This window comes from Ceratotherium simum, chromosome 17 (genome assembly GCF_057802395.1).
Source record: "Ceratotherium simum simum isolate JZ-2026a chromosome 17, ASM5780239v1, whole genome shotgun sequence".
Taxonomy (NCBI): domain Eukaryota; kingdom Metazoa; phylum Chordata; class Mammalia; order Perissodactyla; family Rhinocerotidae; genus Ceratotherium; species Ceratotherium simum.
In genome coordinates, this window is record NC_141916.1 from 32,096,873 (window position 1) to 32,114,027 (window position 17,155).

The 17,155-nt window shown below is 39.9% G+C and overlaps 1 long non-coding RNA gene across 1 annotated transcript; it reads left to right on the forward strand.

The window, feature by feature from the left end:
- The first annotated feature begins 934 nt into the window (after nucleotides 1-934).
- Nucleotides 935-13,983, forward strand: LOC147914769 (uncharacterized). Its single transcript, XR_015554889.1, has 4 exons — nucleotides 935-1,018; nucleotides 1,174-1,259; nucleotides 12,001-12,049; nucleotides 13,617-13,983. It is a non-coding gene; the product is annotated as an uncharacterized LOC147914769 (long non-coding RNA).
- The last annotated feature ends 3,172 nt before the right edge of the window (nucleotides 13,984-17,155 follow it).

Sequence of the window (17,155 nt, forward strand, 5' to 3'; positions counted from 1 at the left end):
AGATGCTTAGTAAATAGGCAGATCTCTGGCTCCCCTCCAGACGTAATGAATTATAATTTGTGGAGCTGAGGTTTGGGAATCAGCAGTTGTTGGATGCTCTCCAGGAGATTCTTTGATACTTAGAAACTTAGGAACCATGGAGTGTACGTAGTATTTATAGTTTTAAGTATTTTACTTGTATTGACTCAGTTTGATCTTCACAACTATCCTATGAATTATGTCCTATTATTACTTAAGTAAACATATGAGGAAACTGAGGCACAGAGAGTTTAAGTGACGTGCCCAAATGACACAACTAAGAAGTGTCAGAGCCAAGACTGCCCCGCTGGCAGTCTGGCTCCTAACTGCATGGTCTTAACCACCACACCAGGTGGCCTCTTTGAGGACAGTTAACTTTGATATCCTGTCATCTCCCTGGGGAGGAACAGCCAGGGGAAATGGTTTACACTCCCCTTGTATCAAATGTGAATTCATCTTGTCGAGCAAAATAAGCAATAACCATTCTATAGATAAGAGAGATAAGGTGAGTTTTACTTGAGCCTGGCTGAGGGTTATAACCCCTGAAGGCAGTTTCCACAAAGGAAGAAAGCATTCCCAAGAAGCATGGTTTTCAGTACAGTCTTATATCTTTTTAGAACAAAGAGCATACACTAAACACGTCCAGGATACATATTCATCAAAGTTTCAAAGAGGTATTCAGTTGCAAATTAGCAGGTCAATATGACCCTGATGGGGAAAGGGACTAACAGGGGCATTACCAATAGGGAGGTGGAGGGGAAGTATGCATTCCTATCTTAAGAGAGTGCATTCCTTACTTTAATGGTTAAAGCAGATGTACAATGTATGTTTGATAGGCCGCAAGTGAGCCTTTTTAGTTCAAGCCCAATCAGTTTTGAACCCAAATGGTTACCCCTCTACCTCAATATGTGAAAATCTCTTGTTGATCTTTTCTTTTTGTTTTTAAGCAGAGACAAGCCAGTGATTCAAGGCTCTCTGTGTCTGAAATGTGTGTGAACAGGTAGTGAAACCAACTTTGCATGCATAGAAAACCCTGTATTTGTCATTTATTTTGACAGTAAAAGGCTGAGAGAGCTTTAATTTTGATAAGTGGCTTCTGCAATTGAAACAAGGGGAAGCTTTCATGAGAGTTTTTATTGATTTCCCCCAAATTAGGTTGAGATTGGCTGCCTGCAAAAAGCCTTCAACTCCAGGCTTAACAGACTGGACCTCCAGGAAGCATTTTAAATGTGTCTTTCCAGGTTAGTATCCTTTAAATTGTGAATCTTATACCATCAACTTTATGTTATTTGGCTTTCGGTTCATCAATTCTGTACATCTTTTAACTGTTACACTGTAGTGTAGTATAGCAATAATTAATGAGGCAAAGTTTTGAAGTATCTTTCAGATCAAAGAAATGTGAAATTATGTTTTTTACATTTTAATGTTTAAAAACTTTATCAAGAATTCAATAATTTATTAATTCACAAACATTTAACGAACACTGATCTTAGTGTTGGACATAAACTATTGAGCAAGACAGAAGAAGTTCCTGCCCACAGGAACTTAATAATCTGTTAGGTTGAACCATATGAAAGTGACCCATTTTGGTTTCTAGTCTAATCAGATATTCTTTTCTAATTGCTCACAAACCATTTGTTTAGTAATCTATTCCAGAATGTTTTATCATTTGATGGCCAAGCTCTGAGGTCTCACTTTCATCTTCTTCTTTGGCGTAATTCCAACTTCTTTCATTTGCTTCTCCAGCCTTAGGGTTGGAGCCTGCTTTCAGTAGTTGCTACCTCTGTGATACCGTAGTGTTCTCTTTTTGTCTTTTCAATTACCTAGTTAACAACTTGATACCTGGTTAACGTAATATTAAATTCTATCTTAAAATACCTGATGTGGCTTCTGTCTCCTAACTGGGAGATTCACAATTAAAAGAGGGTGATGTGAGGGATGACTACTTAACATTGAGTGGTCAGAGAAGGCCTCTCTACAGAGGTGATGTTTAAACTAAAATCTCAAAGACAAAAAGGAGTTGGGCCAGGGAGACAACATTCCAGGCAAAGGAGGTAGCTAGTTCAAAGGCACTAAGGTGGGAGCAGCTGGAGTGCAAGGGGAGGGGAGAGAGACAGTGTTACAATTACCCGGTTGTTGAGCGGGGAGGGGGACAGCAGCCAGCCAGGGAGCTTTGTCTGCCAGGGGAGGGAGTTTTCATTTGATTCTAGTGAGTTGGAGGATTTTAAGCAGAAGAATGGAGTGATCTAATTTAAGTTTTAAAAGCTCACTTTGGCTTTGTGTAGAAAATGAATTGTAGGGAGTGAGAATCAAAATGGACAACTGGCTAGGAGGTGTTTGCTGTGGTCCAGGTGAGGGGGTGGTGGTGGCTTCAACCAAATGATAGTAATAGAAATGGTAAGAAGCAGACATATTGGGTACATACTTTGGAGATGTTAAAAGAATCCAATGAAGCATTAATGTGTGGGGTAAGGAAAAGAGAGGAATTTAGGAAAATTTGCAATGAAATGTAATGTGTGTGTGTGTGTGTGTGTGTGTCTAGTAGCTCTTCATTGAGCTGTTGACCGAAATAATCCATAATCAATCTATAAATCAAAATGGGGGTGAGTTTATTATGAGCCAGATCTGAGGACTAACCAGGGGCCTTCCTTCCCCAAGGAAGGCAGGGCACCAAAGAAGTGGGGTGTGCAGAGCGGTTATATACTATCTTGGAACAAAGAGCATACATCACATGTGATAGGAATGTCCCTTTTATAATTCTCAGAAGATGCTTAGCTGACACGGCAGATCAGTGGTCAGCAGGTCAATGGTCACAAGGTGAGTGGTCAGTAATTAATCCTTAGTTTAGGGAGAGATCACACAGCACAGCAGGTCAGTAATTAATCCTTAGTTTAGGGAGAGATGCCTATCCTAAAGGAAATGCCAATATGGGGGAGGTTACATCCATACCTTTAGGGGCATCATTCTTGTCTTTGGGACATGGTAAATGTTTAAAGCAGATGTACAATGCATGCTCAACAGGCCACATCAGGCCCTTTTGGAAAAACAAGGTCAGGCTGAATTAGCTTTAAACCAAATGGCTTCCTCATATGCTCCAAAATATCCTATTGCTTTTCGTTTATTTATCAAAGCCCACTCACCGTTTATGTATACGTACACATAATCACATACCCTCACATCCATACACTTGACAAGAGATCTTCACATATTGAAGTATGGGTTAGCTGGTTATTCTGGTTCAAAACTGTTTCGGCTTGAACTAAAGAAGCCTGACTTATGGCCTATCAAACATACATTGTACATCTGCTTTAACCATTAAAGAATGCCTTAAACATTATCTTGAAGTAAAAGAATGTACTCTTTTAAGATAATAATGCATATTTCCCCTCCTACCCCACTGGTATCGGTAAGGCCTGTATTAGTACTCCTGAAGATAGTTCCCTTTCCCAGACATCAGGGTCCTGTTGACCTGTTAATTTGCCACTGAATACCTCTTTGAAACTGATGAATATATATCCTGAGTGTGTTTACTGTATGTTCTTTGTTCTAAAAAGGTGTAAAACCATACTGAAAATCTGGAACGCTTTCTTCCTTTGTGGAAACTGCCTTCCGGGATTATAATCTTCAGCTTGGCTCAAGTAAAACTCACCTTAAGACTCTTATCTATAGAATGTTATTGATTGTTTTGCATTGACATACTCACACACATATAAGCGCATACCCACAGGCTGGAGGCTTCCATTCGGGATGACATGGGCTCCTCAATCACTACTCCTCGTGAATCCTAATGCTCCACCTTACTGGGCTTTCATCCACTTCACGTTTCACCATCTTGTATGCAGAGATTTTATGAGAGATTTTGATAAATGCCTTTTCAGAAGTAAATATGCAAATATTTTTATAGCACCCTCAGATCAATTATCCCATTTAAAAAATGAGGTTAATCTGGGGCCAGCCCAGTGGCGCAAGCGGTTAAGTGTGGGTGCTCCACTGTGGTGGCCCGGGGTTCGCTGGTTTGGATCCCAGGCACGCACCGACGCACCGCTTGTCAAGCCAAGCTGTGGCGGCATCCCATATAAAGTGGAGGAAGATGGGCACGGATGTTAGCCCAAGGCCAGTCTTCCTCAGCAAAAAAAGAGGAGGATTGGCAGATGTTAGCTCAGGGCTGATCTTCCTGACCAAAAAAAAAAAAAAAAATGAGGTTAATTAGTTAATTCTGAGCACGTATTGGCTTCCAGTCTAATCAGTGATCCTTTTCTAAGTGCTCACAAACATTTGTTTAGTAATCTGCTCCATAATGTTTTATCATTTGGTGTTAAGTTCACTCATCTATAGTTTTAGAGTCTACTTGCCACGTTTTAGAAAATTAGGAAATTTTTTGAACTCCAGGTTTCTGACTCCTCTTTATTTCTCGGTGATTTCTTGTATATTAAGTTCGGCAGTATCTCAAGCTCTATGTGAAGATATATCACCTAGTTATCTCATTACTGCAGTCACCCCATATTTGGCAATTCCTTTTGATATTCTGGAATCTAATTGAACACACTTCAAACACCAGGCACTCTCTCCTAATCTATTTCAGAAAAAAAAATTCATGTAAATCACATGTGCACATTTTTAGATAGGATGCATGTGGACCACCAAACACGACACATACCTTCCATTTTGTATCATTTCATGTAACTCATAGAAGTGTAGTAATAGAATAATAATATCATCTCAAGATGTTTTTTCTTTTTCAGAAATATGATAATTTCTTTGTCCCTTTTAAATAAAAGCGCTATGTGTGTAATCTAAATGTTCGGTCTTAATTATTGTGTCTGTGGAATCAGTCATGCGCATCAAGGATCTGACTTAATGAGTGTCTTACCTTGCTCCCCTCCTTCACACCTGGGCTTTCAATACCGAAAAGAAAATGTGAAATGACCAGTGTTTAGATGTCATGACGTGGGAAGCTAGTAGTGGCTCTTCATGGCTTTCATCTGCAAGGGAATGAACAGGAATTTTCCATTCTGATCATGAAAAATAAGTATTTGTAGAAAATTAGGAAAATTCAGGTATGTACAAAAGTGAAAATAAAACCATGTGTAATCCTACCACTGTTAATATTTTGGTGTATATTCTCCCATTCTTTATATATATATATTATATATATTTAATGAACCCACACATATATATTTAATGAACACACCATATATATGCATATATATGATTATTTTATTTAACTGGGAGTCATAATGTAATATTGTTCTACAATTTGTTTTTTAAACTGAACAATGGTTAATCAACATTTTCTTCTACAATTCTGTTTATAACTTATTTTGTTATACAGGTAAGACCTTTGAGACTTTTTCCCTGCATTCATCTTTTAAAAACAAATTAGGAACCCACTGCACTGTTTTATAATCTCTTTTTAAAGATACTTATATAATGAAAATATATCTCCATGTTAAGATAGTTTCACATTATCATTTTTAAGTGCCCATAATAGTTCATGGTATGATGCTACCAAAATTAATTTGATCATTTCCCTATGGTTGGACATTTAGTTTTTTATTTTTCAACTTTTTGCTCTATATTAATGTGACGAGGAGCATTCCTGTACATATAAAACTTTGTGCACTTCCCTTGATATTTCCTCGTATCAGAATTCTGGAGGTGAAATTGTTCAAACATTATGTACTTTTCAAAGCTTTTGAAGCTATCCTCCTCCAACCTAGATGTCCACCAATGATATGAAATTGCCTGTTTCCTCTCGTTGTGATAAGAGTGAATGAATTTTAAACAAACGGCTCTGTTCTGGAAAGTTCAGCCTGACAAAGAGGGAAATCGTGTAAAAGTAGCCACAGGGAGATGGGCTCTGAGGGAGCTGAGACGGGTCTCTGATGACTAGGACCTTCTCCATCTTGCTCTTCTCTCACAACTTTATTTTCTTAGTGCTTTCGAATTTCCAGTCACACTCCCACTGTTCCACTCTACAGAGTGTGATTCTCTCCTCATGTCTTAATTGGACTTTCTAGTTGTTCATTACTCTTTCCTCATTTCCTGTGGGTGGGACCTGTGAAGTGAGCTATTTCACATCAGGGTCTTAAGAAAACTGAGTTTCACAGAGGGTGTGCCAACACATGATTGGGTCAAGTCTTGCTGTGGACCACTGGCGTTAGACCCCATCCAACATTTAATTTTTCTGGCCTTTGGTGGGCACACAATTACTTCAATTTATTCTGGTGGGCGGGAATGGAAATGGAGTGGACAAGATCTCTTATATTTCCATTAGATTGATCTGTCAAACTATAATCTGGGATGCTCAAAATTCTGTAGGCTATAAATTATGCAAGTATCAGGTTTTTAGCATAAGCATATGCCATATGTAAACTCTAGACTTCCACATTCTGAAATCATTTGGCAAAGAGGAAGTGTTTGCAGAAGAGAAGCAAGTCAAAGGCATGAGAATAAAGACATGAGACTACTGTTTTGGTAAAATGGTTTGGAGTGTAGACAGTATAGGCAACTTTAATGAGAATGTATATGCTCTCCTCCTGGCCTCCTACTCCCTACCCCCACCTTCTGCGTGTACATTTCTCAGTTGGGGATACTATATCCTGTTAAAAAAAAAAGTCTAAGACAACCTTTAGAAGTCTCTGTTCTACATTTTTATCTCAGGGAATTTTTTTTTAGGAGAGTGAACAATGGGTTTCTCCTTTTTCTCTTTTTCTTTAGTTTATTTATAATCTTAAAATTCAGCTACTCAGTTCAGCAGGGATTTATATTATCAGCCTTTTAATAAAAATTCCAAATAATTGTGGTTTTGCCCACCCTTTTAAATCTCAGCTGCAGCTACTGATAAGTATTTTGATGCCCTGAAGATTCCCTTGTGGGTTGGTAATTAGATGATGTTTACAGATGCATAATCTGGAAAGGTCGTTCCTAGTGGCACCCGGTTTAGAGGACACATTCATGCCTGGTTCGTCCCAGCTGCAGGTATGATCACAGAAGGACAGGCTCGGTGATTTCTGCTTCATCTCTGGTCACTGTGGCTCTGTCTCAAACACTGCAAGACTTGTCTGTGAATATTCAGCAGCTTAGAAAAGCCTGACCGTGCAGCACAGGAGTGGGAGGGCTTGGACTGCCTTGTGTGGGGGTTGAGGGGAGGAACTGGGGCAGCATCTGCCACTTGCTGTTTATGCAAAACCAAAGTTTCTTGAAATAGTATTGTACTGCATTTGCAGTTATTCCCCACAATTTGGTTTAGGACAAAAAGTGATATTTACTCAAATATACAGAATAACAGATGTTGGGAGTAATTTTTAACTGATTAGTTGAATACCTTTATCTTTATAAATAACAAATTCCCTCTGCTTTCCTCATGGTATTTATTTTTTTGGTATTCTTTGAATGTAAGAATACATATTCTGTTTTTAGCTAATGTATTTTTGTGCTGTAAGTATCATTTTACTGCCCAGTGACTCTTGTGTTGGTGTATACCTGTGACAAAACTGGTTGCAAAAATTATGGACTTGCCTCGTTATGGTGTTGCTTATGATTGTGTAATCTATTCATACTGAAGTGGTCAGTATAATTGAAATATGAAATAAGAGGCCAAAAATAAAGTAAAAGCTAAGTTGATCTTTTCTTTTTCCCTCTCAAAGTCAAATGTTCCACTTGAAATAATATGTGATGAGAAGTGGGGGAAAAAACCCTCCACTGAAGTAGCTTCTTTATCTTTATATATCATTGGCTGGATCTACTTGACAGCTTCCTTTTATTGGTGTTCAGAATTGCCTTTCTTGTACCTCCAGGACCAACTGCTTTTCTAATTAACCACCATTATCATTATAAGTAAGAATAGGGGCCACAGTTTTTATTGCAGAAATGTCAAGATCCTAGGAGTTTTAAGCAGGAAGCATCCCTTGAGCTGCCTATCATGCTGAGTTATTATTCCTGTTCTAAATTTATGCATTTTTTTCCTCACTCTTCCTTTATATTTACAGTATTTTTAATGCAGAACTGTGACTGCTCTCTAATCACCAAAGAAAGTTAGCATGACATTCTTCAAATTAGAAAGACAGAATTATATGACCTATACATTGTATTTGAAGTTATTGAAATTTAAATACAGTTATGTTGTGGGCAATGACACAAAGTTATTTGTCTAGAAGGTATAGATACTCTGGCTCTATGACCTTCCTTTGATCAAGCACCAAGATGGCGTTGTGAGACCACTTTTTTTCTCCCACAGTACCCACAGCTAATTCACACCAAGCCAGCTGGGGCGTGTGTATTGCTGAGGGTACACAAAGACTTTACAGGGACAATGGGGCACAGCATGACAGAATGGATTTCTAGTACCTCAACATCCATTTTCCTAAAATTGCCTGAACCTGTACCTATGATCATAACATCAAACTAGTTGTCTTTCCCCTCCTTCCTTCCACAATTACCTTTGTTTCAATTTACAAATATAAGGCATACCTCTCACTCAGAGTGGGATTGTGCCACAGAACTGCTGAGGCCCCAAACAAACACACGGTTTGAGATATTGGTGTCAACAAACCCTCCTTTCATTAAGGTGCGAACAAATCAACATACAGCTTTGTGTTCCCCTGCGATGTTCTTATTTCTGTAAAGAACTGAGTCATTGCTACAACGCAACTCCTCCTTCCTCTTTCACTAGTTCATATGAACAATCTACAAAGACAAAAAAGAGAAGTAGAGTTGATGCTGCACGCTCTCTCCTTCTAGCAACAAGTAATAGTCATCTCAGACACAAGAATTAACAAACAAAACCCAAAATACTCAAAATAGCCACAAGCATTTTATTGAGTGCATATTTTATTTTTAATACTTATTTATAAAAGATTATAATATAGTTACGTTGATTGTGTGTCATAATAACTGTAAGGACAACTTAATCCAAACAATTTTTAACACTTATAAAGCCTTAGTCAAAAGGAAAAATTTAAATTACGTGTGTATTTTGATGCAGAGAAATAGGACAGTCAACAAAAGAATTTCAAGCATAAAAATATGTTACAGTAAGACAAAATGCTGAGGTGGAAATATGAATTTCAGACGAAAAAAGAAGGATGTAAAGTGAGCTTGTTCACATTTCTGTAAATAGAAGATCATGGGCTTTAATTGTTATTGCATTTAGATACCATGGAGTACATATAGAGCAGTGGTATCACTTTTATTTTATAATGCCAGCACTTATGTTGCCCTGGAAATAACATCCTTTCAACTGATTAAAATTATGATGAAAAAAAAAATCTAAGTATCATTTTAAAAAGGTGAAATTTAATACATGGTTTAAAGAAAATATTTTAGGAAATGCATGAGGGAAAAAGGCCAAAGACCATGAGTCTAAATTCTACAGAATGTCCCTTGACATCCTCTGTAGGCAGTGTCTTCCTTTTTTTAGAGTATAGCCCATGGACAGTAGTATTATACCTCTTGCAAGCTTTTTAATTTGCTTTTAATCCAGTTAAAAATCTGTGCTAATAGTAGTGTTGGGACAATTATTGGGAGAAAGAACAAATGAGTCAGGCAGGGAAGTCTCCCAGTTCAAAGCTTGCAGAGAGGGAAGGAGTGCGTTAAACCGTAGGGAAGCTTGGGCGATATGATCACAAGCTGATAGAATTTAGATTAGAGACTAAGAAAAGGCGAATCTCCTGTTAGTAAAATGACCTTTTAAAAAGGCTTCAACCTACTTTGGCACTAATTGAAAAGAATCCATGGAAACAAGGTAGAGGAGCAAAGTAATTGGAGGGTTGGACATTGATTTAGAAAAAAGGTGTTAGAGAAGGCTGTTTGCCTTCGCAAGAAGATGGGAGAGCTATAGGAAGGAGGGGAGAGAATTTGTCCTAGGAATCAAGTTACACCAGGGAACAGAAGACTCATTTAAGTAGACCCCAGTTCAACTTTCTAAGAACATGAAATAGGAAAAAAAAAAAAAGCATTTTGTAGCTGACAAAGGAGTAGAAAAACATACATACACACACACACACACACACACACACACAAAGATTATAGGGAGAAAGGGAGTAATGGGAAAAATCTCTTCATTGTTTAGTGTTGAATGAAAAACAAAGGCCACAATTGACTACAAATTTATTTATTTACTTCCAGTTTTATTGAGATGTAATTAATATATCACATTGTACTAGTTTTAGGTGTACAACATCATGATTTGATATATGTATATCTTGCAAAAGGATTACCACAGTAAGTTTAGTTAACATCCCTCACCTCATATAGTTAACATCTGTTACCTTGCAATTTTTTTTCTTGTGATGAGAACCTTTAAGATTTACTCTCTTAGCAACTTTCAAATATACAATACAGTATTGTTAACTATAGTCACCACGCTGTACATTACATCCTCATGACATTTATTTTATAACTGGAGGTTTGTACTTCTTGACTGCCTTCATCTATTTTCCCTATCCTCCACCCCTGCCTTTGGTAGCCATCAATCTTTCTCCGTATCCACGAGTTTGGTTATTTTTTTCAGATTCCACATATAGGTGAGAACATACAGTATTTGTCTTTGTTTGTCTGAGTTATCTCACTTAGCATAATGCCCTCATGGTGCATCCATGTTGTCACAAATGGCAGGATTTCCTTCCTTCTCATGGCTGAATAACATTCCATTGTGTGTGTGTGTGTGTGTGTGTGTGTATTTTTTTCTTTATCCATTCACTCGCTGATGGACACTTAGGTTGTTTCCATGTCTTAGCTATTGTAAATAATGCTGCAATGAACATGGGGGTGCAAATATCTCTTTGACATAGTGATTTTATTTCTTTCAAATATATTCCCAGAAGTGGAATGGCAAATTTAGGTAGTTTTCTTTTTGGTCTAGATTAACGTGATGATGTGATGTAATTAGATTATTTTTTCTTCTATATTATTTATATAATCAACAAATAATGAGTAACTGCTGTTTGCAAGGCACTCTGCTAGGTGTTGGGGGGTAAGTGAATAGACATAGCTTGGTCTCTGCCCATAAATTGCTTAAAATCTCAAAGTAAAACAAAAAGCATATAAATGGCTATAAGAACAAGCAATATGTTTTGACACAAACAAGAGAAACCATTTTCAACTTGGGTAGACAGGGAAAAATTCATTTACTCCTTCTCTTCACAAATGTTCATGTCCACAGTGCACGGCAGCACTGAAAGGAGCTGAGATGCAGCAGTGACTGTGACGGACCCAGTCCTCTCCCTCCCGGTGGTGCTGATGACGTGAAGGACATGTGAAGTTCTCCCTGGTGGTAGCAGCTTGCAGTTTGAGGCAGAAATACTTTTTGCCCATTTGCATGAATTTTTTGATTATTTTGAGTTGGTCTTTTTATGCTTCCTAGCACCACACCATTTAGCATTTCTTTATAATACAGTTAATTCCACCTGCCTTAGTGTGACATTCAAGGCATTTATCATAGTGTGGCCCCAACTTCCCTTCCAGCTATGCCTCCAACTTCCCTCCCTTACGCCTTTCATTCACTTCATTCTCTTGTCACTTTATGCTTCCCTTTCCAGAAACTCCCCATGTTGTTTTAGACCCCTGCTCTCTTGTTCCTGTTGCTTACTCTACCTGGAATGCATCTTTTCCTTTCTGGCCTTGAATGCATGTTTCCTTGGCTTTTGTGTCTTGAAATCCTCCTCATCTTTCCTTAAGTCTCTGTTCACAGGCCATCTCTTCCACGAAGCCTTCTCAGATCCTCCAGTCAAAATTATTCCCTTCCTTCTGGGTCTTCCCATGACGCTTAGTTCCCTTTAGGATGTGTGCAATTTCCAAGTGTCTTGACTCCCCATCAGATCTTAAACTCCTTGCACAGTATCTGACAAATAGGATGGACTTAAAAAATACTTGCTGGAATAAAACACTCGATTTTTGAATCTGCTGGAGTTCACTAATTGGATCTCAGTGTATGCTTTCTGTAGACATATAGTGGTTGATTGCCAGCACCTTGTTTTTCAGAAATTTGATCCCACCCTCCTAGAGACCCCGGAAGAACATGGGACACATGGTAAGTGTTCAGTAAATGCTTGGTGTTTGTATCTAAGTGTACAGAGGTGGCTGAAGAGGCCAGATGAATAGCTCCTTCTCAGTGTGTTCACTCATGTGATAATTGGTTTTTGACCTGGCGTCAGTGTTAGCAGCTCTGACACTATTTTCCTCTCTGAGTCTCTACTCCAAGGGATTCTATGGTCTTTATAGCAGGGTGCATTGGGCTGGCACATTCTGCTGCTGCTGAGGCTTCCCAGTGGCACCTAACTGGACTACGGGGTGAGAAGCAGGCTTCGGGGCATCATGAAAGCATGAGCCACGCTCGCCCAAGTTGTGACTGCCTCATTCCAACCTGCCACCCCCAGGAACACCTGCAGCTCATGTTGTTGTCTGTGCTTTGTGTTATGCACATGTGCAGTGATGGGTGTTCATCCAGACCCAAGACGCTGGCTTTGCTCCAGGCCCTTGTCACTGAGGAGCCTGGTTCTCTGTTTAACCTCCAGGAGGCTCTGCAGGTGATGCTGAGCTAAGCGCTCAAGGAGCCGTGTGTAGATGGAGCAGATCTGGGCCTCCCAGCTGCTCTGCTCATTCACTGCCTTCCGGCCTGTGAGTTGGAGCTGGGTCTTGACACCATGGTGACACCACACTCCCCTTGGCCGCCTCCTTCAAGTCGTGCTGGGCTTCCTGATTTCCTAGGTCCTCTCAGATTCGCGCATCAGTGGACTGTGAGTGTTCTAGCAGCAGCACTGTGGTAATAGATTTCAGCTCTCTGCTCCCAATGAAAATACTCAACTATGTCCAGAGTTTTTTGGTTGTTCCAATTCTCTATTGCTGCATTACAAACTACCCTAAAAACTTAGTGGCTTAAAAAAATTTTATTATTAATACTGTATCTATGATTCTGTGGGTCGGGAATTCAGGGCACAGGAGGGACCATTCATCTCCGCTCCATGCTGCTTGGAGACTCATCTGTGATGCTCCGAATAGCTGAGGGCTGGAACAACCGGAGGTGGTGGAGCATAGCTGTACTTCTTACGTGGAGGACCAGGGCTCTAAGATTTAGTGTTTCAAGACATAGGAAGTGGAAGGTACCAGTCTCTTAAGGTCTGTGCCTGGAAACTGGCACTACTTTCATCATATTCAGTTGGTCATAAGTGAGTCACAGACCAACTCATGTTCAAGGATTGAATACTGAGAGGAATTGGTTCATTGGGGTCTCTTTGGAGATAAGATTTCTCACTAGTATAGGTTGGCATAGAATTTCTCTGTATGTGTGACTTGGTATCAATACATATGTGCACATATAATTAAGTTAATTTTATATAGATTTGTAATTAATCGATTTATTTGATAGTCTAGTAAAGCTGACCAAAACCAGCATCCATTTAAACCTTAAATTAATAAGATGATGTCCACGAGCTGCACAAGAAAACTCATCTCGTTGCTTTGTGGCCCCACCTCTTTAGTCTGAATAGAAAGGGAGAAGAGAAAGGCACTGATGTTTGTTGAGCACTTCCAATGTACTTTGTGATCTTCATGTTATCCCATTTACTACAACAGCTATGTGCAGTTTCTTATAATTACAGAGAAGAAAACCAAGTAGGTGATTGCAAAAATGACCACAAATTATTCCCCTACCATGAAGAGGGAGATTCCGAGCTTGGGCCACAAGAGGTTTTGCACACACCCATTCTCTCTTTGAATTCTGTCACCACCGTGGGAACAAGCCCAGGCCACCCACTGGGGGATGTGAGGAGGAGCGACCACATGGAGCAAAGATGACCTGTCCTAGCTGAGACTCCAGACACATGCGAACGGCCAGCCAAAATCAGCAGCACCAATGCAGCAGTGGACTGCAGATGCATGAGTGAGCTCGGAAGAGACAGAGGAATCACCCAGCTGAACTATTTCCAAACTGCTGACCAATACAATCCTGTGTTAAATAAAGAAATTTAAGCCACTAAATGTTGGGGTGGCTTATTATTCAGTAAAAGCTTGCTGATCTGCGAGTTCAGAGAGTTTAAGTAAAATTGTCTCCATGGCCATGTAGCTCACAAGCACTGAAAACTTATAATAATGACAACTGCTTATAACAGTAGATAGTGCCACTAACCCTGTGTCATGTTTATTTGAGCTGAGCACTTGTGTGTAGTTGTGCACCTGCTTGTACAATTTTTCACAAGCTGATATGGGCAGGTAAGAATTTCAAAAAGATATAGGCAAAGAATAGCTTCTCAATTAGTGACACATTTATAAAAGTTCAGATTTATCCAGAGAAGGCATGGGGAATTTTACTGACCCGGCAGCCCACGAGTTTATCAGTGTTGATGATCTTCTGTAGTATATGACACATTTGAGTGCATTTATTGTTTTCTTATTACCATTTCTTAAATTGAAAAATATATTCTTAAAAATTTGTGGAATGTTTGGAGCACATCTGCAGAATCTAAAGGTTTTGCAGAAAACTGTTTAAAAAGTTTTGGCCTAAAATGTTAACATTAGTTACCAAAAAATTATTTGTACCTGATTCTAATTTTTTCAAGTCTAGTTAATGAGGTGCCTACCAAGAATTTCAGCTTGCTCTCGGTGTTTAATGCAATTACTGGTTCCATTTTATTAAGTGCCAAGGATTTTAGAGAGGGTCTAGGGGTCAGGGGATGGAGGTTGGACTGTTCACCTTCAGTGGAAAGTTATTATGTGCATCTTACTGTGATTCAGGCTCTGTGCTGGGTACTGGTGAACTAAGTAACATCTTCCCACCGGCTGCCATTCTCCACTGCAGGCTGCTACCCTGTAATGTGCAGATGAGAGACGGTGATGACTAGAGTTTGTCATCCCAGGTGCACTTGGCCTGTCTGTGATGAAGGGGATGGAAAAGTATTGATAAGGATGTTTTTCTGGGGAGTTTGAATACCAAGTGGACCAGCAGACGGGTAAATCGTCTTTGAGTCTCTATTCTCACTTAATTATAAGCTGCTTAAATTTAGGGAAACTGTCTGTGACCTCAGGCATGAAGCAAATGACAGTTAAATCAAATGGGAAGGGTAGGGTGATGCCATCTTCATAGGTGGTCAATCCGGCCACTGGATATTTTGAGAGTAGCTAGCTCATCCAGAAAGTTCTTGCCTCATCATCTAACCAGAGCAACCACAATATATTTAGGCAGCTGGACCCATTTGCAAACCAGTAGGCTACCTTTTTAGACTACAAGACCACAGAGGTGAGATGCTAGCCTATTTGAAACCCATTTCCTGCCCATAAGTTAATTAACAGAGCAGAGCTGGCCTGTTTGCTCACCCCCAGGGAGAGAACAGGTGGTGGCCGCTCCTGCTTCATTGAGTTGCATTGATGGCAAAGAACAGTCGGATCAAGGCCAATGGTTTTGTTTTGGTTCATATTTTGTTTTGTTTGTTTTTAAAATCTGTGAAGGTAGATAAAGGATTTTTTCTTTCTGCTTCCATAGCAATGCATATGCAATGTGATAGAAGCCCATAACTAAAAAAAAGTGCTGGTACTAGATAGCTTTTTAATTTGTGAAGGAGAAATAAGATTTATGTTTATAGGGGCTGGCCTGGTGGCGTAGCAGTTAAGTTCTCATGTTCCACTTTGGTGGCCCGGGGTTCACCGGTTCGGATCCTGGGCATGGACTTATTCACTGCTCATCAAGCCATGCTGAGGAGGCATCCCACGTAGAGGAACTAGAAGGACCTACAACTAGGATATACAACTATGTACTGGGGCTTTGGGGAGAAAAAAGAAAAAAAAAGTGGAAGATTGGCGACAGATGTTAGCTCAGAGCCAATCTTCCTCAAAAAACAAACAAACAAAAAAAGATTTATGTTTATAGTCAAAGCTCTTTTTGCCTTTTCAGTGTAGCAAATCCACCCTAGACCTAGAACTCCCTAATAGTTTTCAAGTTTTAACATTATTAAAAACTGGATCACATTAGAAAAATGTAGGGAATGGAAGAATTGAGGGCATGATTATTTAGATAATAACAATAGTAATTGCAGCATTGTCATTGTCTAACTCTTCATGGTTTTAAAAATGCTGACATATAGAGTATGCTATTTGGCTGTTCCCCCTGTGAGGTGAACAGGGCAGGTATTTCCCCTATTTTAGAGTTGAGGACACTGAGGTTAGATGACTCCTCCTGGCTGGTTTCTGGGACACAGACTCAGAGATAGAATTTAGTGGGCAGGATGTTTATTAAGGAGTGTCCTTGGGATTAACACCTGTGGAAGGGAGAGGGAGGGAGCAGATTGGGCAGAGGGAAACATTGACATGTGATGCAGGCTCAATGACAGCCTGGGTGACCCCATGGAGAGCTCTCTGGCTAGAATGGCCTTGAGTTGAGTTGAGAGGCTGCATCAATCAGTTGTTGGATGTGGGTCATTCTGGGATGGGATGTGATCTTGGGCGAGGCAGCCCTCTGCTGCTAAGGCAATCCCTGAACAGTATGACAGCCAAAGGCTGTCTGCTGACAGCTCTCTCAGCATCAGGCAGGTTCTTTACTAGATTTGGGCGATCCATTCTTCATGCTGCTTGAGTCCAGTTTTTCCTATTCATTCTGGGACCAGCTCTTCCAGGATTCCAGTGGACTTCTTTCTGGGGGAAACTTGGAAGAGGAAGATCAGTGGGATGAAACAATATCCTCACTGCTGGAGCTGGTCTAGGGCCACAGCTGCTACTCATGTCCCTTCCCCGGTACCCATTCTAGATTCCTCTTACGTTCAGCTAGTGCCTTTGATGGTCTTAGTGGCTTACCTGGTGGCAGGAACCAGAGCTTTATCACCCAGGAGTCTGAGACCTGATCACCACACTTTTCTAAGGTCCAGGTTGTTACACTTGTTCCATTACAATAAAAATTGAGCAAGGGAGTTCCAAAAGGCACCCTTGTGGATTGCCTGGACACCAAACTTATTCCTCTCTATTCCTACTATGCAACAGCAACTCTGCCTCTTCTTGATGACCAAGGGCAATTACTCCTGCCTAGAATGGTGACTCTTCTTCTGCCTGCTGGTCCTTTGGCATAAGAAGCCTGGAGTGCCCAGGCAACAGTCATAGCTTATAAGTCAATGAGATTCTTTGTGTATCCTTTGGCAGAAGTGATCTCCATTTAGGA